Below are 25364 nucleotides of genomic sequence, written 5' to 3'. Positions count from 1 at the left end.
ATAAAGATTGGGACAGACCAAAATCACCATTTTAAAGCTCAACAGACATTTAACACATTATACAGTTTTTCTGAATTGCTAAAACACTAAACCCCATTCTCTGAACCAAATTCTCAATAGCCTAAACCAATTTGTCGAATAAAACATTAAACAAGTTCTGTAAATCATTAAACAAGTTCAGGTAGTTAAAACACTGTTTGCAAATCTCATGCACTCTTAACACATTTTCACAATCTCTCATTGGCCTTGATTCTGCAGTTGCACAAATCTTCAGAGTGACTAAAACATGCTTTTCATTTTGAGTTTTGTACTGTAACCTTTCTGGCTTTTGCACTTTTGCAAGTGGTGAATATACAGACCTTTGATTGGCCTACTATACAATATCCATTATAATACTACACTTGCAGTGCATACAGTATACCATTTATTCACCATACTACTGTACATTATCATTACTATACTTTTTTTACGTAATTGGAAAATGAGTTTACACTTTTTGTCCTGTAACTGCTTGCTTTGGATTCAGTGTTCTCCATTTTTTGATGTAGTGTCTAACACATGATCTGTAGTGTTTATAATATCGCTGTGTGTATGATCTGAAAGCATTGTTTGATTTTGTGCACAGATAAAATGGTTTTGAGGCAATTGTTTGACTTTGCCAGAAGAGTCGTTTGACAATGTAGTTTTGTGTTTAAGGTTTTGAGAAAGTGAGTGATGGTTTCAAGAAATGTGTTTTAGCAATTCAGAAAAACGGTATTTACAACTACAGTTTACGTGTACTACAGTGTTAGACTGTAGTTACTCTACCATATTTAATAGTTATAAAAAAAAAAAAATATATATATATATATATATATATAGGGTTTAATGCTTTAGTTTAAAGTAACAGGACACCAAATTGTACAGTTTTCATGAAAAGTGTCCTCAGCATCACACACTAGCAGAACGCCTAACATGGACCCTCCAGTCTGCACATTCTGCAGGTGCATAAAAATAGGCACATTTCAAATAACATGCTCCTATTACCAGTCAAATTCTTGAGCAAAAGATAGCAATGCAAAGCTAACAGCGCAACACAGCTGAGCAGCATTTTAGCATATGTGCTTGCGTCTTGCAGGCACTTGCTAAAAATAGACTTGCACTGGTGTCTGCCGTTGCTTCACATAACACACTGGTAAAAGGGGACAGCGCAGCAAGGGTGTGTGTGTGTGTGTGTGAGCGCGTTCCTGCATGCTCTTCATTTGTAAGACCACAGCTTCTTTGAACTACCACAACTGATTTCCTACCTCACACCGTCTCACTCTTTCACCTCCTGGCAAACTGCAGACTGTTGCGACTCGCAACAACGTGTAGGTGTTGTTTTGATAAGGATGCAGTTGCCGTTTGCCAGGGCGACGGCGCAGAGATTATGTGATTGTAAATAAACTATAAATAAACAATGCAATGTCTTGATCTCAGTCTCCATGGTTCCATTCAACTACATTTAACAGTCTGTTCATAGTCTGTTTTCATACTTCCTGTTGTTTTTGCACACATTGGTGAGCGGAACATCTCAGTAATAGTAATACGGCGGGTAAATAAAAGGGGTCGCCATGATGTCTGCCTTCCCTGCCGACTGTTGGGTCTTCAGAAACTGATATATGTGTTGGGATCATCCAAGTTATAGGAGGTGCATGTCTTTTTGCGCGATGTAAGGCCTGTAACATTCTCTACACAATGTGGATGCAAGCGCTCATTGTATATACGTTAATGTCATTGCATAACAAAATATGTTAGACCACAATTTATAACGCAGATACTCAACTAACAGGGAATGTTTCTCAGAACTTTGGCTAATGTTCTGGCAAGGTTCTCAACAAATGTTCATTCAAAGTTATCTGGTCTTTAATGTTCTCAAAACGTTATTTATGCGTCGTTCATGGAGTGTTTTTTTTCATCTAACACTTTATAAATGTGGCTACTTCAGACTCAGAACATTCAAAAGTAACAATTCCATTACATTTGCAAAATGATCAAATGGAATGTTGCATTAACGTTCCAATAACCAAGAAAAAAAAACGTTTTTGAAACATTTAAAAAGCTGGTCGTTTTGAACATTCAGAGACAATTCACAAATAATGTTTTCATAACTTAATGGGAACAGTGGCTAAGAAAGTCTTGCTGTGCAAGTTAGTTATGGAACATTCAAGTCATGTCAGAAAGATCGTATTTACAAGTTGAACAACACATAAACGTCACCGTCACTTCAAAGTCGTAGTTATTATGAGTAGGAAACTCGGTAGGAAATTTTCTTTGGGGGCATGTCAGTGAAAAAAACAGCATCTGTATTGATGGTATATTTGTTCAAATGAATGAAATTATTGTTTTACAATACAACACTGTAAAAAAAGATATGATCAATAAGTTATGACAACATATGTTTTTACATTGCTTTAACTCATCAAAATAAGTTATGCAATTTTCAACTTTTTTAAAATAAATTATACAAGATTAAACAAATTAAAGTCAGTTTAAGTTGAAATGACTCAAACATCCAAGTTGATTGTACTTACAATTTTTGAGTCACTATGGTAAGCCTATTCTAAGTGTTTATATTTTAGACCTGTCGGGATGGTTTTCACGGAAAAATTGCATACATACGTCACTCGCTCATGTGTGTATCTCGTCATATCCGTATATAGAGAAAAGTTGCTCTGGCTACTTTGACGCATATATGGTGTGAGAGTGTCACAGGTTAGTTATTTGTCACAACGAGCGAGAAAGGTTGACATGGATCAGCTTAATCTCCAAACTCCAGGGAATCATCCGTTTAAACAAACGCTGAACAGAGGAGAGTCTGCTGGCAAAAAAAAGACCACAACAGAACTCGTAATGAACCCAGAATCAACATTGGCTTGGCTTTTTGGAGATGGCGAGAACTGAGGGATTTGAAAAGTTGTGAAAGCGACGCGAGATGCGTTTGTATTACTCAACAGGTGAGTAAGGTATATTATTGAACAGATGAATTGCCATATGTAGCTCTCTAACAGAGTTCATTGTACATTATCTATACTCATCCGCACTGTCACGCAGAGCCGAAGCATAACGTTCTTCTGCAAAATGCATGCATTTGTAGACAAAATCTTGTTGAATACATCAGCATCTTGCTCCGCTGATTTGAACGCATTTGAAGTCATAATTATGACTTTATGAGGGCAAACCCTCTTTTGGCATTGAAAAACTACTGGATTTACTAAAGACGCTGCAAAGACTACACAAATTAGCGCTGAAAAGGCATGGACAGGGTTATTTTTGCGGCTGACCTTATTGGATATGTATTTGTAGGAGTTTCCCTTTCAGACACAAAATTTATGGGAGGAGAGTATTTAAATGAATCATGCAAGGTGATTTACAAATTTACTGGTATTTGCGCCAAAATAGCATGTCTTAAACCAGACGCTAATTTGCGCTGCTCTTGGTAGATTGTGTTGGTCATTATGGAAATGATCTGGTTGAATCTTGAGTTCTTTAAAGGGGTGATATAATGCCCTTTTCACAAGATGTAAAATAAGTCTTTGATGTCCCCAGAGTGTGTATGTGAAGTTTTAGCTCAAAATACCTCACAGATATTTGTATATAGCATGTTAAAGTTGTCTCTTTTTGAGGGTGAGCAAAAACGCACCATTTTGTGTCTGTTCCTTTAAATGCAAATGAGCTGCTGCTCCCGGCACAGGGGGCGGAGCTTCAAGAGCTTGTGTCTTTTTACCTCACACAGACACACACTGAAAACTTCATTTAGCCTTTTATGTTCAAACCAAAGACAGAAAGATGGAGAGACTCAAAAAGAAGTGAAGACAACATTTCTGAATGGTTAGTTGGTGAATTTATGTAGCTTATGTGTAGTTATCGTCTAGTCATTGATTATCATATTCTGTCTTGATAATCTATAAATCGTGTTCCGGGGGCGGGGTTTATGTAAATTTTAGGGTTAGTGATGTCACTAACCTGGGAGGAATGTCCTGTAGTCCCTACCAGCCGTTTGTTGTAGTCCTTAAAAAGCTATTTCTTTAAAAGAAAATATCTCCCTTTGCTTTGAGCTTTGAGCGTTGTAACTTTGCAGATGTTGTTTATGGTCAAACAGCAATATTACACACTAACTAAAGTTAAAAAAGTGAAATCATATTCAACCAACCCTTTAATTTGCGTGTCGTCAGTAGATCATGCGCAGAACTTTCCACTCCCATCGGCGCTTTTGTGGGATTATGCTCTCACGCTAATTCGCCTTGTTTAGTAAATCTGGACTCTAAATGTCAATGTGTCCCCTAGCGCCCCCTAGAGTGCTGAGATTTGTTGCCACCACAGCAACACAAAAACAAACAATGCCAAACATTTTCATCTGCATACTTGTGTGAAGTAACATTTTGTACTTGATATCCAGTATAATTCTCAGCTCTGAAGCAAAATCAGCTGAGAACAAGACTTTGGCCTAGTCAACCATGGTCCACAACCACATGTTCCAAATCTCTACATCTCTTTCAGTTTTTACCTCTCTCTCAGATCTGTGGCTGAATTCTTTGCGGATGCTCTGCAGCTCACATTCATTCTGCACTTTTCCTGTTGTGAACTACTGTAGTGAGCTACACCGACTACAAACCAGGACTCAGCATGGGCCTAAAGAGGACATGGAAAGCTGATCTCAGAGCATCCTCAGAAAAATAGGTCAATACGCATTAGCCGCGACCACATACAAAAGTTCCTTCACTTGGACTGGAGAAAACCATCTGTACGTGTCCTGTCTCTCTCTACACAGCTCCACCGTTTCCTCTTCTAGTTAAAGGTGATATTATGCCCCTTGTCACAAGATGTAATATAAATCTATGGTGTCTCCAGAATGTGTCTGTGAAATTTCAGCTCAAAATACCCCACAGATCATTTGTTATAGCATGTTAAAATGGACACTTTTTGGGTGTGAGCATAACACGCCGTTTTTGTGTGTGTCCCTTTATTGGCTGCGCAGACGGAACGACAGAACAGTTGGCATGCTTTGCTCCAACTTTTGCCATTGCATTAGAAATGGTTACACTGTTGTCGCTTGAAAACCAAATGGCGGCGCCAAGGGTGGAAACGTGCAGATTAAGGGGCGGTAATATTATAATAAGATCCCCTTCCTACGTCAGAAGGGGAGCGAAATCTTTATCAGCTTATTTTTTTACATGCTTGCAGAGAAAGACTTACCAAAACAAAGTTACTGGGTTGTCACTTTTCACGTTTTCTGGGTTGGTAGATGCACAGGGGACCCGATTATAGCACTTAAACACGGTAAAAGTCAGATTTTCATGATATGTCCCCTTTAATATTCATATTACGGAGCACCACAACAACACACATACTTCAGTAGTAGGAACTATCAATGCTAATCGCAAACCGGTGGCTGCGTTGACCTCTTCCACGAAATGTTACTAAACTAAATCCGTGTCGCGGTTACATCACACCAATGTCAAATTCACGCCATTCTATTGACACAAATGCTTTATCCCTTTATTGACAGGTTTTTGCTACCCTTCGGGTTGGCATTTTAAGCACTTTAATGGCAGCGAACAGTCAAAGTGATTAGGCAACAAGGGTGATAAGGAGTGAAAATAGATAAAGGCTATTATGCCCTTCGCCCTGAGGAAATGAATCAATATTGTGTAGTGTTATGGATGAAGCCTGTTAGTCTAATGCGTATCACAACAGGCCCCGAAATACTCCTAAGTGCTTAAATGCCTATTGAGTTTGGTGCAGCCCACTCCTATTTCCTGACCATATGATAGCCAGTGATGAGAAATAGAGAGAGAGGGGGTTCCTGTCTGCCTGGATGAGAGGAATAGCAAACCATGAATCTCACTTTCTGTCATCCAGAGAGAGAAATGAGAGGGCTGTTCCTCGGGTCATCGACTCTCAGACAGAAGATGATGTCTGATGTGAACCAAGCGCACGCAGGTCGTTCTCCTGTTCAGGTGTGAATAACAACACGGTTGCACTCTTAAAAGTAAAGGTTCGGAAAGGGTTTTGCAGCCTGACACCACAGGAGAAGTTTTTCAAAAAGTTTCAGAAAGAAAACCATCTGTGTACTGGTGCTCTAAAAACCCAGAAACCAATAGACTCTTATGAAAAATGGATACTAAATGGCAGCAGATAAGGGTTCTTTGGCTTGCGGAAGCCTTTTTTGGTGCCGATTAGAAACCTGCTTTTTAGGTTTTATGAAACCAAGAGTAAATTGTCATCATTCAACACATTCACTCTTCCAGGTCTACATTCATGAAGACAAGCGGTTTTTCTTTGTATATAAAAAAAAATAGCATAAAAGTTATTCCCAATAAGACCAGAAGCGTGCATGAAGAAGGTAATTATGGTCAATTTTGATTTAATGTTGAGCATAAACCCAAACACAAAGAACTATTTCAGCATAAAAGGGCTTTAATATGGTTCTAAATTATTAATACCATAACCGCCTTAGATAGAAACTCTTTTATATGTCAAACATAACAGCAATAAACACTAGCAGGTTTTTCCCTTCACTGAAAAGCACAAAATGACACTTCATTTCAACCTTTATTCCCCTGATCCAGTCCAGTTTCCAAAGTTATCAAGACAATTTCATGAAGTTACTGCAACTTAATTTTTAAAGAATTCAATTAACGCAGAAATTTGAGTTTAAATTACACACAATATTAAGTTAATGTGATGATCAACATTATTATGTCAACAGCGCTCAACAAAATGTTTGCGACTTAAAAGGTTTAATTAAATAAATATATTGCAACCATCCATTTATTTAAGTTATGGTTATGGTCTCCTGAATTCTTTTTTAGAGTGTTTAAAACTATGACATCATTTATTCACCCCAGGGTTATCAATAAAACCAAAACCGAATTTTTTTAAATAAATTTCTATTTAAAATAGCCAAATTGCCAAAGCAACATTTCACATTTTCATTTAATTTAACATGATGTACAAAAATATCTTAACCAAAAACTATTAAAAAAAAACCTATAATAGAATCTCAATGGTACTAAAATAACACTGACTGCCCTCATGTAATGTCAAACCTCTATGAAAGAAGATAATTTGAAAACTGTCTCAGTGAAAGACATATTCTTTAAAAGTACGGTTTTTGGTTCTGAATATTTTTACACTACAAGGAACCTCCAGATGTTGAAGGTCCTTCGTAACAACACACCTCAAGCTCAACAGTGTAGTCTAGTTAAGGGTTAAGGGTTAGTTCAAGAAATAGTTCACCCAAAAACCTGTTCTGTGGAACAAAAATAAGAGATTTTGAAGAATGTTCATAACCAAACAGTTGAGGTGACCTTTGATGTCGTCGCACAGGTTTGGAACGACATGAGGTTTTCATTTTTGGCAAACTATCCCTTTAAGGTGACACACTGAAGAACCTTAAAGAAGTGCTTCATGTTTCATTCATTTTGGGAGATCCCCCAACACTTCTCAGTACAGTTCATCCGTTCCAGATAACATGTTGACCACCCTGCGTAACTGTCACGTACACAGCAGGTTTCCATCCGCTTGTACCCCTCCTCTTGCATTGCGTAGTGTTAATTATTAAGGGATTTTCATACAGTCAGTGCGTCTGGTGCTCTGAACCCTCCGTCACACATATTCCACTCCAATCCATAGGGACTGTTCATTTTCCCTCCCTCTCTCTCTCTCTCACTCACTCACTTCAGCTCATATCTGTCTTAAGACACAGAAGCTTACGAGTGTTACTTGATCCTGAATCTACTTTGACATCAGCAGTGGCAAGAGTGCATGGCGTGCATATTAAACCCACAGCGCCTACACAGAAAGCATATATAGAGTACAAACTGACCCTTTAGTCTAACCCAGGGAGAGCACGTTTTGCATCCTACTCGACAGCATGACGGTCTGTCACGTCACGCAACACAGACGAGGTTGGTCATGTGGTTAAAAATGCAGCCACCGTCTGTAAGGATGTGGCATGTTTAATATATAAAGAGTCAAGCAACAGAACAGAAGAAAGCTGCTGGGCCTTAAGGGCCATTTTGAATGTCTTGATAATGTTTGCGGTTTTACACGTGGGCTTAATTGCATATGTGCGAAAGAGGGGTCTGTATTTGTACAGGGGCTTTCATGCACCTTTTTCAAATTTATATTATTATTATAAAAAAAATTTTGGAGGATGTGCGAGTGGCAGTGCTGGTTCACATGGTGCCCTATGCAAGGCAAAGACATAAACAAAGAAAAAAAGTGTTTATAATGTACAGCTTCATTTTTTTTTTTTACATGTTTGTCTAGTTTTTGATCGGAGAGCAAGGTAGCCTGGGTTAAAGTCCTGACCTGATATATTAATAATAATACATAAATAATCAGTAATATTAATTCATATTAATCAATAATATGTTCAACTGCAATTTTTCTTTATTAAATACATAAATATTTCTTGTGAAATATCAATAATAATAGTAATAAATATTATTATTAATATTTAACCATGTTAAATATATTAATATTTAATTATATTAATTGATATTTCATGAGAAATTATTATTTCTTTAATAAAGCAAAATCGCAGGTGAACTTGAAAGTTAATTTCTGTCCTAGCGCTTTAGACAAACTTTTTTTTTCAACCAATAACAACAATACAACATCTTTATCAAACACAAATATATTTTTTTTGCTCATTTTGCTGCTTTAATTTTCATTATTAGGTGCAAAAGACAGTTGATCAGTCAGTAAACCCTCAGTAGAGAGCAGATCTCTCTCATACACTCACACACAGTGAGTTTGAGCTGCAGAGTAAGAGGATTTCATTCATCCATATTCACTGTATTGGACAGACTCTTGCAGTTTCTCGGTCAGCGTGCGCTGGGGGGGGGGGGGGGGGGGGGTGGGTGGGCATAAGCTCTACGGTGTTAAGTCACTTTCTTGCTTAAATAAAGTCTGTCCCGCTGGGTCTGGAATAACTGAACACTTAGGGATCACACACCATTAATTCCGCTCTCAGAATGAAGACATGAAAAGAGCTGCTTCATCACAGGTGCAAAAAAATGAACTAAACACACTGTAATAATACTATACATCAAACCACACCATTTGACAGTATAGTAATGCCATCAGATATTAATATAGATACTGTATTTACCATTCTACTAGAAGAAGAACATATTCAGTATCATATTTGTCCAAAAATACATTATACCTACAAAAAACAGAATGATTTTGAATATGTACTATGGTTCTACCATGGTATTTTGGACATGGTTTGTATTCTAATGGAGTACCATGTCAAATATTATTAGTTAATAAAGTACTTTTTTGAAAGGGATGGTAGTACATGGCATTACCATGGTAAAATATACATAAAACCATGGAAATACCCCCCAAAAAATCCAAAAACATGGAAGAACAGAAGAAAATGGTACACCCAAAAAATCAATGGGGCATATCCAATAAAATATGGTAGTCCATATGGTAGTCCCACCAAAAAACCTTGATAGAACCATGGTATCATATCCACACAAAATAGGTTTTACCATGGTAGCCTACTTTTTGGTAGTTTTTATTAGCAAAAGAAGAGCAGAATTTCGCCCTGAACATTCATTCAAGAGGACACACTTTAAACCATCTTTACCTCAGTATCTTCCCCTTCACCACCCCTCTCTCAAGAAAATACAGAATCAATAAGAGCATCGATATGAGCTCAGAAATTCCATTCAATGATCTCGAGTCTCCAGCGTTAACCGCGTTTCAGACTGACCGAGGCTGCTACAGTCTGAGAAATGTCTAGTGACTGAAACCAAACTAGGCTATACAGAACGTTAGTTATATAAAGTGACAAACATAATAAGAGTCGTGTAAACTTCTGCTCAACAACCCCCCAAGCCAAACACTTAAAACGCGTCCAAACGACGGACGAAACCCCCTCAAAGTTCGACGTGTAATGACAGGGTCAGTGAGGGAAGATGAAGCGCGCTTACCGTGCGTTCGTTTCACAGAGCCAGAGAGAGTGATGCGGCGCGCAGCATCCCTGCCATCCTCAGCGAGAAGAGAAGAGAAGAGAAGAATAGAGAGGAGAAGAGAAGAGAAGAGACTTCTACTCCTCAGCTCTCCTCCAGCGCACACAGCTGCAGGCTCAGGCTCACTATCATGGCTGCTCTTCTGCTCTCAGTTCATCTGCGGTACACTGCCGCCTACTCTCTGATTGAGTTTTAGAGAGCGCAGAGACTGCGATGATCGCTCACTTTCTCCGGGCATATGGATGGACCATGTGATGAGACTCATCCCTCCATCTGTGCGAGCCCGATCAGCGCCACCCAATGGAGAAATTATGCTATTCATTGTGTTGGGCCGCCCAATGGAAAATGAAACGGCCCAGTTCCGAGAGATTTAGCGAGAAAGAAAAAAACTCCTCCTCCATTTGAACAGGTTTCCTTAACATTTGAAGTAGCCTACCATTTAGATTTAAGATTTATATAGCCTATATTGCTTTTGCATATAGGGGAGAGCGCAGTGGCTCTCAAGAATTAAAGGGGTGATATAATGCCCTTTTTACCCAACAGATATTTTTATAGCATGTTAAAGTTGTCACTTTTTCAGGGGGAGCAAATACGCACCGTTTTGTGTCTGTTCCTTTAAATGCAAATGAGCTGCTGCTCCCGGCACTAGGGTGACCACCATCAAACAAACCAAATGTGGGACGATTATAAGTTTGTGTGGGACAATCTGGGACATGTTACCAACACTAAAACATAACCTCAGACTGTTATATAATGCTTATCTAACTTAATAAAAAAAACATGTGTATTCTGCCTTTCAGCTGATAAAAATGCTTTGTTCTTTAGTCCCTTCCAGAAAACACCATTATATCAAAATGTAACATAACATGTCTTTATTTTACATGTCATTTAAATTCAACATCACTGAGCCCAAAGCATCATGCAGATAACTATTTTTGAAACAGTTCTGACCAAGTCCAATTAAAATCCAACAAAATAAATAATGAACAAATAAAATATAAAACAACATGAAATTAGATCATTGACAGTCTTATATATTAAGAATATATTAAACCAAAAACGTTCATATTTTTAGAAAGGACGTGAATCAAAACAACCACAGCAGGCAACAAGTTGATAAATTCTGTTACATTTTTATTTTAATTGACCGAATTATCCATTTGTTTTCTGACAGGGAACACATGGAACGAATCACTGCTCCACATTTTGATTGACAGCCGCCACAACCTACTAGTGGCCATGTTTACTCCTTTCCTTTCAACCATTGGATAGGATTTAAAAGACGGCTGTTGTATTTGTACTTCTGACGAAGCCCTGTTAAATATAGGTGAAAAACTATGCCGCAAAAATAATAAATAAAATGCTTTCTTAAAAAAGCAAAAGAACCCATACAGAAATGTAATATATTCACATATATGTGAGACACTGTTAAATATATTGAAATATATTTTGAAAATATATTTTCAACATGCATAAAAATTCAAGCATAACAGTTGATCTACATGTTGCATGTATAAATATGTGTACATGTATGTGACAATATATTTCATGCCTCATGTCATATGAAAATACATGAGGCATGAATAGTGTCACATTGTCACAGATGGTGTTGGGTTATGTTTCAGTTTCTTGTCATGTGCTTCCCTGGTTTGTCATTTCTTGTGAACCTGCCATGTACTCCCCTGTTCATGTGTCTTGTTCTCATTGGTTCATTGTTTTGTTCACAGGTATATGGTCCCTGTCTCAAAGAGCATGCACAAAGTCCAAATTAAAAAATTCCCCATCGTCTAAATGAAACAATTCCCCATCGTAAGTACACATTGATGGCCTAAGACACGAAACGAGCGGTTTGTGTGAGAAAACGAACAGTATTATAGTTTTTAACTCTTGTACACAACAATGAAAAACCCCTTACAAAAAATAACTGCAGTACAATGAAGTACAACTGCAGTAAAACTGCAGTTCAAAGCAGTATAATTGCAGTACAATGAAGTGCATCTGTAGATTTGCACTGCAGTATAACGAAGTATAGATACAATATAACTGCAGTACATTGAAGTTCAACAGCAGTAAAACTGCAGTACAAAAAGTACAACTTCATTATAGTGAAGTATAACTGCAGTACAACTGTAGATCTGCTGTATAATGAAGTATATTGAAACCAGATTGAAACAATAACACTGATGCACTGATATGCATGTGAAGAATTTAAATGCAAAAACCTCATCTGACTTTTTTTTTTTAATCAGGCTCCTATGTTTAGGTTTAGTAATTTCACTTTAATGGCAATGAGGTCATTTTAGTTGTCATTAAAGTGAAATTATTGAAACTAATAAAGGAGCTTTATAAAAAAAATAAAAAAAATAATAAAAAAAGCTTATTTAAATAAATAAAAAACCTTCAGATGGACTTTTTGGTTTTTGCATATGAAGTCTTCATAGGTCTACCGTTTGTACTGCAGTTATGCTGTTTTGTAAGACGAACTTTTTCACCCGCCCGCATAAATTGCCCGCACGTGACCAGATCTTCTTCCTTCGCGCGGTCGTTGTCCTCACAACGAGTCTCGAGATCAGCTGATGCTCATTACGGGTTACGGGTCAGTCAGCGTATTTTCCCGTAGTGTCTGCTCCATAAAATACGGTTTGGTTGATTATTCACTGACGACATCATTCATATACGTTCATATTTGTGGATTATCACAATTAAAACACAAAGACATGACAGAAATACAACCCGTGGTCATTCACAAGTGGAACGGAAGAGAGGCGTTTTCTGGAAGAAAAGAAGTTCAATAAGCGAGGTTGGCCTTGTCAACTCATTCAGTTTAGCGGTGAGTATAACGTGCTAATGCCCTCAAATCTGTTTATTTTAATTTTAGAGATATGTAAAAAGACTTTAAGTAACGTTATGTTATTCAAACCGGTGTGAGCAAGAGGAAACGCGCTTATGTGTTAGTTTTACACTGTTTTGTGTTCTGTTTGCAGCATTAGGCCTATTTCATGTTTTTATCACTGTAACTTGCACAAAATTCAGTTTATTAATGATAATGATAATTGTACTCATCTTTGTTTTATGTTAGCCTAAATTGGTATCACTTTATAACAAGAACTAACTATGAGCAATACATTTGTTACAGTATTTGTAAGTTTGTAACTTTAAGGTTAATAAAAATACAGCTGTTCATTGTTAGTTCATGTTAGTTCACAGTGCATTAACTAGGCTAATGTTTACAAGGTTTTAATAAAATATTAGTAAATGTTGAAATTAAAGATTAATAAATGCTGTATAGGTGCAGTTCTTTATTAGTTCATGTTAACTAATGTAGTTAACTAACGAACCTTATTGTAAAGTTTTACCGTTAAATTTCTTTGGAATATCAGACACTACTGGATATACATATAAAATACAAGCAATTATGTTCAATAGTTAATTGACATTAATGTGCAGAAAAAGATTTTTTTTTTTTTTAAATACTTCTTATTGTGTGATTGCTATTTTCAGGAAAATGCTCTGGTAACAACTAAAAACAGAAGATTTAAAAATGTAGGCTAATCCAACAGAAGATAATGGGTGAAACAGATGCACTCACAGTATTTAAAAATTATTGTATCTTTCTGCTTTTCTTCAGAAATGCATGTCATTGTGCAAGTTGTGTAGACTGTCAGTGGAGTGATAAAAAGATCTCAGATTTCATCAAAAAGATTAAACGAACGTCTTGGATTGGAACGACATGAGGGTGAGTAAATAATGACATAATTTTCGTTTTTGGGTGAACTAACTACTTTAACTACCGTTCAGATATTTCAGTATCGATATTTATCGAAATATCGATATTTTTGACAACACTACTATAGAGTAGCATTGCATCCTTCATATCTCCAAAAAGTCTTTAGTTTTATTATATTTATAAAAGAAAGATAGGCTGTACCGAGTCTTTCCGGAAAAAAGCGAGCGTCTGGAGGCGGGCCGTGTTAAAGCTGTGCTGCTAACGCGTCGATTGCTAACATAGACAGTATATGATTGCTAACAACACACAGAGACATTTGAAGCAGTTTTACTCACCGCCTGCGACCGCGAACCTTTATCATTGCGACTGCTCGATCCTTAAAGGGATACTCCACTTTTTTCGGAAATAAGCTCATTTTACATCTCCCCCAGAGTTAAACAGTTGAGTTTTACCGTTTTAGAATCCATTCAGCCGAACTCCGGGTCTGACGGTACCACTTTTAGCATAGCTTAGCACAGATCATTGATTCTGATGAGTCCAGTAGCATTTCTTTCAAAATGACCAAAGAGTTTCAATATTTTTCCTATTTAAAACTTGACTCTTCTGTAGTTAAACCGTGTACTAAGATCGACGGAAAATGAAAAGTTGCGATTTTCTAAGCCTATATGGCTAGGAACTACTCTCATTCCAGCGTAATAATCAAGGAACTGTGTGTCTGTACCATGGGTGCAGCAGGCGTAATGATATGATGCAGCGCCTGAAAATAGTCCCCAGCTCGGTAACTTCTTCCAACGTGACCGGGACTAAGTTTGTCTAACCTATTAGACCTATTTTCAGGCGCTGCGTCATATCATTACGCCTGCTGCACTCATAGTACAGCCGCACAGTTCCTTGATTATTACGCCGGAATGAGAGTAGTTCCTAGTCATATAGGCTTAGAAAATCGCAACTTTTCATTTTCCGTCGATCTTAGTACACGGTTTAACTACAGAAGAGTCAAGTTTTAAATAGGAAAAATATTGAAACTCTTTGGTCATTTTGAAAGAAATGCTACTGGACTCATCAGAATCAATGATCTGTGCTAAGCTATGCTAAAAGTGGTACCGTCAGACCCGGAGTTCGGCTGAATGGATTCTAAAACGGTAAAACTCAACTGTTTAACTCTGGGGGAGATGTAAAATGAGCATATTTCCGAAAAAAGTGGAGTATCCCTTTAAGCATTAGACGATCTGCAAATCCATCGATCTGGGCTTTGTTTATAAAACAATCATTGTCGAAATGCAGGGAACAAACAGTCTTGCACATCTCCATTTTTGCCCCGGAAAAACAAACTCCATCCACTGTTCCTAACGCTGGGTTCTTTGGGAAGCTAAACACGGTAAGCTTTCCTTCACATCCAAAAACACACTTTGAAGAGACATTCTTGAACAAATCCTATGCAGCGCTGCCGATGATTTCCTGTTGATGTGCGCGGTCTCGCTCTCCTCTGGTCGACGTGTGCGCGGGCGAGCTTTTCCGGGAGAAATGCTCATATAAGGAGTTCCTCTCTGGTCTACGTCATTAGATCCATGATCGAAAAAAATCAGCCGAAACTTGTACCAACCCGGAAGTAAGATTTTCGGCACAGAAAATTCTCTGTTATTCGTCTAAAATATTTTTTTTAAACTTTGGCCATGTTTAGCATGAGAATCCATCTCTTTAACACTGTAAACAACTCTGAATACATGAAACACCATTGTAACCCCCCCCCCCCCCCCCTTTAAGTTAATAGTCTATTCGTGTCTCAGCTGCGAAGCTGAGGTCATGTTCAGCCTCGCTCGGTGCGAGCCTGCGAGGGCATGCACGGTGAAATGATAGTGTCTGACAGTTATAACTTATTATTATAACTATATGACAAAAATAATTGTCTAAAATATGTTGCATATTCCTCAACAGTTCTTGTGATGATATCACTAGTTGACAACATAGTACTATTTTCGGAAATCATAAGCTATGATATTGCGCAGGTGCACGTGATGCAGCGCTGACAGACTCGAGTGTCAGACTCATTTCAGTGCAAAATAATTGTCAAAAATGATTTAATATACTGCAAATAGCCTACTAGTTGTTTATGTTTATTTATAATTCATTTAGGCGGAAATCACACAACGCACACGACACGTCCAATTCGCGAACTAATGACTCCTTTGAACCGATTCATTTTAATAAATGGTTAAAACAACTGATCTTTCCTACAGTGAACTCAGGAGACGTCTGAATCGGTGTATAACTAATCAGTAACACTTTATAATAAGGTTCTATTTATTACATAAATTACATAAAAAGTACAGTTTGCTAACTCAAGCTTAAACTTTAAAATAAATAAAACCACTTTTTTAAAAAAAAGTAAAACATTTTTCCACACAGTGCTATCAAGAATCGAGAAAAAAGAGAGAAAAAAGAATCGGATCGATAATCAGAATCGTCAGTGGCATTATTATTGATAAAATGTTATCAAATCCCATCCCTATGTGAAGACAGTAAAATTATAATTAAACATTAAAGAACATGCATGTTTTTTAATAGTTTTTTTTAAGATTTAAAAGATTAAAACATTTTGCTAACATGCTCTTATTGTGTGTCACTGTCAGTCTTGTTACATCAGTGCAAAACTAGGGTATGCAGATTAATTATTATTATTATACATCATTCATCAGCATGCATTGATTAATCCCATGGCATGTATAAAAAAAATAAAGTTAGTCTGCACCCCTGCCCCCCCTACACTGTCACCTTTTTTAGTGTGTGGAGTTTGCAGGTATGATTTTTATCCATATCTTTCACATCTACTGCAGTCAGATTCACCCGTTTTCACTCTGAAGCAGGGCTCCAGACTAACTTTTCCACTGGTTGCACTGCTGCCACCAACTTTCTCAGTTGGTCGCACCTGCATATGATTTGGTCGCACCTTCTTTTTTGTTTGTTTTTTTGCTACATGCCATGGGATTAATCAATGCATGCTGATGAATAGTGGTCTTAATCTGCATACCCTAGTTTTGCACTGATGCAAAAAGACTTGACAGTGACACAAGACCTCATGTTAGCAAAATGTTTTAATCTTTTAACTCTCAAAAAAACTATTAAAAAACATGTATGTTCTTTAAAGTTTGATTATAAATTTACTGTCTTTACATAGGGATGGGGATTTTATCAATATCAATGCCACTGACAATTCTGATTATCGATCCGATTCTTTAACGATTCTCTTATCGATTCTTGATAGCACTGTGAGGAAAAATGTTGTCATATGCTTTTCAAAAAAACAAGTGGTTTTATTTATTTTAAAGCTTAAGCTTGAGTAAGCAAACTGTACTTTTTATGTAATTTATGTAATCAATAGAACCTTATTGTAAAGTGTTACTGATTAGTTATACATTGATTCAGACGTCTCCTGAGTTCAGTGTTGGAAAGATCAGTTGTTTTAACCATTCATTAAAATGAATCGGTTCAAATGAGTCGTTAGTTCGCGAATTGGACATGTCATGCGCGTTGTGTGATTATCCCAGCAGTTAGGACATGGACATCCAAGATTTGTGTCAACACAGAAAACATTTCATCATTGGATAGTTTTTTTCGTTTAATTAAAGTGTTGTTTTATGTCAGCTGAATGTCCGGAATGCTTTTCAGAGAAGATAAGGCAACTTATTTAGCACAATTCACCCAGCGGTAATTCAGGAAAAAAAAAATCTCCGAATGCTCCACATGAAACTTTGGTCTTCCGACCTTTTACCACCGTGGAGAGAGAGCAAGACAGCGCTTAGTTTGTAGACGGTGAAGTCTTGTTTACACTTTCGCCTGCTCCGAAGAGAGTGTGTGCGCGCGCAACCGGGTCTCTCTCTCTGCTCGTTCAGTTAAACATGAAAACATGTAACGTTAGTTCATCTACATTACTCACCGATCAAATAAGTCTTTGGCGGGACAAAAATTCATTTTGGCGGGCGCTAAAACAAGTTCAATGCAGGAAAATTCATGCGTGAATTTAACTGAGTTGTACATGACCATGCACTCGCACAAATGCGACCACATACAATTTTAACTCGCACATTCTCAAAAAATGGTTGCATATGCGACCATTTTGGTCGCAGTCTGGAACCCTGCTCTGAAGGAATCACTCACATTTTCTGTGCACTTGTAATGACACATCAAGGATGTTAAGAAGCTAAAAGCAGGTTTAAAACTTGCCCCATTGAAGTCAACAGGGTGAAAATTTTAAAAATAGATTAACTCGGTGTAGGCAACACCGATTTGTGTCGTTGTTCTCTGTATTGACAGCACTCCAAATGTACAAAAAAATGAGCTCAATGTTAAAATTGACCGGAGTTCTCCTTAAACTATTACTCTAATATTAAAAATGGTTGATATTTTTTGCAAAAACATTGATGCATTATTATTATTAACTAGAACTTTTATGACTCTCTTATTATTTTCATATTTCCTTATTGTCCGTGCAGAGGCCATTTCATTTCATTTTATTTATTTTTTCTTTGTGAGGTGCATGTTATTCAGACATTTATTTATTGTTTACACCAAGATGAAGACAATGAAAGTCTCACAGCAGAGAGCACTTATGGAGAAGATCCAGAAAAAAGACTTGCCACAACCATACAAGGACATACGGGAGGACATATCAGACCTTTGAGAATTTGTTGTAGAGAGTAAGATCTGCACAATATGTGCCTTATTATTTACGTCTCTTAAGATCTAACATTTTAGGAATATTTTATATTTCTTTTGCAAATTCCTTCGTACCCTCAATGTGAAGTATCTTGTTGATTTTGCATTTAAGAAATGGGAAACATGGAAGAGTCACTTCGTGTTATTCAACAGTCTATTGCGGAGCTTAAAAACATGATAACAGCACCTGGACAGTACCCAGTACCATCAGACAATGGAGCCAACCCGTGCTCCCGTAATGCTCCCGTAAGTTTCTCAGACACCAAATCACTTAAATTCTTTCTTTTGATATGTAGTTTTCTTTGACCAAAAAATAACTTCCTTGTTTTTGATTATTCTAACTGTTCTAATACTTTTCAAGTTTTTTAAAGGAGTCATACCCTAGTATTACCTTGGATACCTGCTGTATTATAGTCTTTCAGGCCCTTCTAAAAAAGAAAAGTGGAAAAAAAATAAACACAGAGCTCCTCAGACCCTTATTTCTGTAGGCATTATTGTCTCGCGAGATCTGATGCGATATTTTGGCTGTCGTGGACGGTCATTATAATAATGCAAATGAGGGGCGCGTTGATTGGTTGCAGGAAGGAGGGGGGTTGACACCGCATGTAACGCTTTAGCATATCATTACAAACTGACATCATGGCGCAAGTTGTGAATGAATGCGACCGGCTTCCCGGCCAGTGTATAAGTATGAGGCTCTGTTTAGGGCTTAAATCAAACTTCATTCACGCACACATATATGAAACACGCTTGCATATATAATAAGTAGTCACACATACATGTATATGAACCCTCACGCACATAAAGTTACTCATATGAGACACGAGCACAGCACACACACACAAACTAGACGGCGCCTCAAATATAAGCGTTAGGCAATAAATAAACAATAACCGAATTCATGATGATCTCAGTCATTTGTTTTTTGCAAAGTACGTTAGCAGCCATTCCCCATACCTCGAAGCTAATTTGTTTGTTTGTTTGTTTGTTTATTTTGGATCCCCATTAGCTTCAGCATACTAATACTCCCGCCAGTGTTGTGCCTGAACGCGTTCATTGAACGATAGTTCATCAACTCGTTCATATTTTGGGCGAAAGTGAACTGAACGTACCGCATTACTGCCTGATGAACGTTACTGTGAACTCGTTCATTCTGGTGTCTGTGAACGCCACGCTCTCTCAGTTTAACTTCGTTCAGTAGGATGCCAGATTTCTATAAAGCCTTCCAGGCGAAAACCCACCTAGATGCTGTTTGTTACACACAGTAGAGCAATAAAAACAGTCTCACCGTTTCAATTGCAGGCAATTTTGTTGGAATGGCGCTTTTCCCGAGCTTCGATGCCAACTTCGCCTGATATTGCCCCAAATTTGTGAAGGATTTCGGCATACAATGTTTAGCACAAACACGTACCGATAAGCCAGTGGGAAGGGTTGAAGGAACCGCGTCATTAAAAATTTATTCAATCCACTGGTCCCTGATAGCTAGGTCCGTTCTTGGTAGAGAAAACACATTTACATGTTGATTCTGGCAGTCAACCACAGAGCAACTCACGTGTGCACTTCGTTTCTGCATCTTTCGCGACTGAATATGAGGGGGAGAGGGGAGAGGGTAAGGGCGAGCTTCCTGCTGCGCTGTCCATATATGGCATATCCTCCCCCGTCGTGACGTCAAGACAGAGAAGAAATCAAAGGGTGTTTCTCAAAACCAAGAATGCAAAGAACGGACTTGTGTTCTTGGTGAGAACGCTCTTGCTAGTTGTTCTTGGAAGAATGAACTCACAAGGTGACGAGCACACAGAACGCCGCTGACAGTTTGAGACGATGTGTTCTTGCTGGTATTGCACAATAACACCCCCGCACAGACGCTGTCTGCAGTGCCCAAACATAACGAGAATTATTGACGGTAACAGCCAGGCTTTATCGCCCAAGCCTACCCCTCAGCTCAAGGGATTACTCTACAACTGTACACTATGTAATGTATATTCATAACAATAAAGCTACCTACGCTGAAGATTCTCACTTCCGAAAACGTTTGAGCGCATTTTCGAAAAATGCCAATATTTGAAATCTACACAGTTGATTTCTCGCATCAAATGTTCTCAGAAGTGAATTTAGCGATGAAATTGTAGAAAAACGACTTGCTGTATTGACCTCTCGTTCCTCGAATGCCGAAATGAATGCTGGGATATTTCTGCCGTCAAGTTCACACAAGTTACCAACCAATGCATCCTCGGTAAAATGGGCGTGTCAAGAACACTTCCGGGATTAACCGTTCTTGCCAAAATGCAAACTTGTGTATTGGGACGGTACTTGGGCAGCGACTGATGACGTTTCACAAGTCCACAAGAACGCAAGTACAGACAAGAACGCATATTGAGAAACGGCCAAAATCTCGTATTTGAGTGCGCGTGCACGTGGGCTATTTTACAAACCCTGAGGTAAACAAACGCTTCACTTTTAAATATCGGCTTCCCGGCCAGTGTATAATCATTAGGCAATCATAACATACATTGATTCTCGTGGAAAAGTGAAGATTGTAGGTGATCACTCCTTTAAGAATAAGCCTAACCCCAGTGAGTGTTTTTACAATATACAGACACACACTAGTGCTGGGGATCGATACAGATGTCCAGATTCAATTTGATTCCGATTAGCAAGATTTCAATTTTTGGTTCGATTTAATAATTTTCATAAAAAAAAATTGTGATTCTCAATTTATCCAGAATTGTGCATCTTTATTGTATTATAAAAAAAATAAGGTTATGACACCAAACACCATTTGATTTTTATGAGCCTGAATATTCGAATGCAATATTTTTGAAAAATGCCCATCACTACTTCTTATTTTTAATAACAAAGATAAAATAAAACGTTATCTGGTCATTTTTGTTGTTGTATCCTTAGGTTGAAATCTATCCTGGATCAGAAGTGTTTGTGTCCAGAAGTGCATGGAGGGCAGCATCATGCCAATACGTCCACTATGGTAAGGTGTCTCCTCTGTAGTGTTTTTGACATGGAGACTCTTCTCCGAAGCAACCTTAGAGGTACATTTACAAGTACTAATAGTAATATACCATTATACTTTAAATGTTTCTTCCTACAAGTATCACTGTTTCCGGTATTTAGGTGGAAAATCCAAGACCGCATGCGGTGAAGAGGCAAGAGATGGCCTGGATCCAGGGAAGGTCAAGGCAATTATGAGTAAGTTTATTAATTGGTCTGTTTAAACGTATGACTGAACCATAGACTGCAAATATAGAAACCTCCTGTATTTGAGCCTGTCATAAACAGCCCTGAAAGAGAGATTTTGACGGGAAAAATTAGTGAAAAATTACATGGTTTTTGCTTTCTTTCGCAAATATTTTGTCCTCCCCCGAGAATTTTTTTGCATTCCGACCGGGGGTTAAAAACGGGGGGAAAAATGTAATAGGTTATATTTACAGTACCAGTCAAAAGTTTGGAAACATGACTATTTTTAATGTTTTTGAAAGAAGTCTCTTATGCTCATCAAGTACAGTAATATACATCAACAGTAATATTATTAAAATTTAAAATAATTGTTCTCTTTTTTAATAAAATGTAATTTATTTTTGTGATGCAAAGCTGAATTTTCATCAGCAAGTACTCCAGTCTTTGGTGTCTTATGATCCTTCAGAAATCATTCTAATATGCTGATTTATGATCAATGTTGGAAACAGTTGTGCTGCTTAATATTTTTTTTATAACCTGAGATACTTTTTTCAGGATTATTTGATGAGTAAAAAGTTAAAAAGAACTGTATTTATTTAGAATAGAAATCTTTTGTAACAATATACACTACCGTTCAAAAGTTTGGGAACAATAACTATTTTTTAAAGAAATTAGTACTTTAATTCAACAAGGATGCGTTAAATTGATAAAAGGTGATGGTAACGATTTATATTGTTAGAAATGTTTTTATTTTGAATAAATGCTGTTTTTTTTTAATAAATGCTGTTAACGTTTTACTCATCAATGAATCCTGAAAAAAGTATTCCAAAAAAATATATTAAACAGCACAACTGTTTCCATCATTGATAATAACTGAGTATCAAATCATCATATTAGAATGATTTCTGAAGGATCATAAGACACCAAAGACTGGAGTAATGGCTGATGACAATTCAGCTTTGCATCACAAAAATAAATTACATTTTAAAGTATATTAAAAAAGAGAACCATTATTTTAAATTGTAATAATATTTCATAATATTACTGTTTTTTTTTTTTTTTTTTTTAACTGCAGGCTTGATGAGCATAAGAGACTTCTTTCAAAAACATTAAAAATAGTAGTGTTTCCAAACTTTTGACTGGTACTGTAAATTTAGTTATTTTATATTTTAATATACTTTCAAATATAATTTATTCCTGTGATCAAAGCTGAATTTTCAGCATCATTACTCCAGTCTTCAGTGTCACATCCTTCAGAAATCATTCTAATATCCTGATTTGATACTCTACTAAATACTTTGGTATTTTTCAATGTTGGAAATGGTTGTGCTTCTTAATATTTTCTTTTATAACCTGTGATACTTTTTTCAGGATTCATTAATGAATAAAAAGTTAAAAAGAACAGCATTTATTCAAAATAGACAACTTTTCTCACAATGTAAGTTGTTACTAGGGATGTTAACGATTAATCGATTAATTGATGATAATTCATTTAATCGATAAAACTTAAGCAGGTTCATGCTGCTCAAACCTTCATGTAAACACCTTAATCGATCCGATTGAGCTCGATCCGAATGAAATTCCGATCGGATTGAAAGGGGTGAAATGCAATGTGGCGCCGCATGATTAACATCGCGCAACATCAGCATCACACGTGCACACGGAACACACATGTAGGAAACCTTGTGAATTACAGCCGTTTCACACCGCAAGCGTGAACGGTGCATATTTTTTCAGCATCCATGTTAATCAATGAGTGCATTTACACTGCGAGCAGGAGCGTCGTGTGAGCAGCAGTGAAGCGGTTTCGGCGCTGAGTCTATTTTTGCTGTGCAGCTCACGCTCAATTAAAATGAAAGCACACTTTTGATGGACATAATAAATGTGATTTCACACAAAAACTGCCTAAACTGCACATAATTTGCATGTCTAGTGTGTTAAGTTTTAACAGAAGTGTTTGATGTCAGAAAAGAAAATGAAGACTCAAAAATATTTCTAGAAAATGTACCCATTTAAACTTGTCTTAATTATTCAGTTTGGGTAAAACTATATAGTTTTATAGGTTTGGCCAGAACCTAGTGGCCTTGGCCTTGGTATTTGGGGGGCCTTGTCATGGAAAAGTTTGGGAACCCCTGATATAAAGTAACACTAGCCAAAGGATGACAAAAATGAACGGATGCTGTGTTGATGCGTTAATTATTTTATCAATATTTAATCAATTTAACGTGTTAACATTGACAGCCCAAATGTATTTATTCCATAATCTCAGCATTTTGTGCATAATCACATAGCCTTGACATCGCGATTGCGATATGATTAATTGTGCTGCACTAATGATTACTGAAGGATCATGTGACACTCAAGACTGAAGTAATGATGCAAATTCAGCTTTGATCACAGGAAATAAGTAAATTTAAAAATGTTACACTATATTCAAATAGTCAAACAGTTAGGCTATTTTAAACTTAATTTTAATTAACTGAGCATTGGTGTTTTGGCACAGAGTTGACAACTCAGTTGCGGTCCGTGCGGGCATGAATCTCAGAGTTTGTGGAACCATGTCAACTGCCTGTTGCTTGTTTATCTTTGTTTTCTTCGGAACAGGTGCTTGGAAATGTTCATTGTCACATCTGTAAAAACAAACAAAAAACAAAACACTTGAGCATGCTCATAACACATACACATCAAAAACACATCAAATAAACTGTAGGTATTATTATCATTATCAATCACTAATGGCCATGGATTAAAAAAGACAACAGTTGTTGTAATTTCATACAAGAACATGTACTTTTGTATTATGACGATGTAAACAATTGCATTTCATCAGTAAAATATAACGTCTTTTTACTCAGTATGATTCTTGATCACACTGAGAACTGAACGACACCTGCGTTCCCCTCTGCGAGGTGCTGGAGAAGGAGAGCTTGATGCAGCCACATTCCTAAAAAAAAAAAAAAAAACACGCATTGTCCAAAATAAACTGATTAATGGTTATGGACGCATAATGTATGTATATATCTGTTGATGGGCCATAGGACAGAGAAATAACTATTGATGGGCCATAGACCGCGTCACCGCGAGTATCTGTTGATGGGACATAGGCTATAGACCGCACGCATTTAGAGCATTTCAAACATGTACACCTGTATTCACAAACTTCTGTGCATAAGGCAGTATTTTAGCATGATAAGCTGGGCCATAGGCTAACCAAAATCTAACATTTTATACATAAAAATATATTGTCTAGTATTTAAACAGTATCACATTTTAACTGAAGCTAAAATATATTTGGACCAAATCACATAGGTTATATTTACATAGATATCCGCAAAGCTAAATTAGGCATAAGGCAGTATTTTAACATGATAATCAGTGTCAGAAGCTAAACAAAACTGAGCTAAATATATTGTGTATATTAATATGTTTAGTAACTTATCACATTACAAATGTTTACACCTGAGCATAGCTTACAAGAAAGTAAGGGACACTGTTAGGCAATATTTCCCATAAGATGTCAAAAGCTAGCCAAAACTAGGCACAATATAGTCTGAAATTTATACGAGAACTATATTATCAGAAGAAGAATTATATAACACCAAACAACTTACTCCGTATCCTTGGCAGGATCAACTCTCTTCAAAATACAACTGTTCGTCATCTTGAGTTTCAATCTTGCTCTGAGGAAAAGGTGAATTCTTCCTCGCTGTCCAGAATCC

At 37.1% G+C, this 25364-nt stretch overlaps 1 protein-coding gene across 1 annotated transcript in view; it reads right to left on the bottom strand.

Moving 5' to 3' along the window:
• LOC311302854 (uncharacterized protein) overlaps positions 1 to 10260 on the bottom strand; it is a 48120-nt gene extending 37860 nt beyond the window's left edge. The window contains exon 1 of the mRNA XM_084428960.1: positions 9978 to 10260. The gene's annotated coding sequence lies outside the window, so the exon portion shown is untranslated. The remainder of the gene's footprint in view (positions 1 to 9977) is intronic.
• Positions 10261 to 25364: the final 15104 nt, after the last annotated feature.

Source organism: Rutilus rutilus (assembly GCF_951802725.1).
Source record: "Rutilus rutilus genome assembly, chromosome: 13".
NCBI lineage: Eukaryota > Metazoa > Chordata > Actinopteri > Cypriniformes > Leuciscidae > Rutilus > Rutilus rutilus.
Note: the sequence above shows the minus strand (reverse complement) of the source record. Positions and strands in the feature narration are given on the sequence as shown.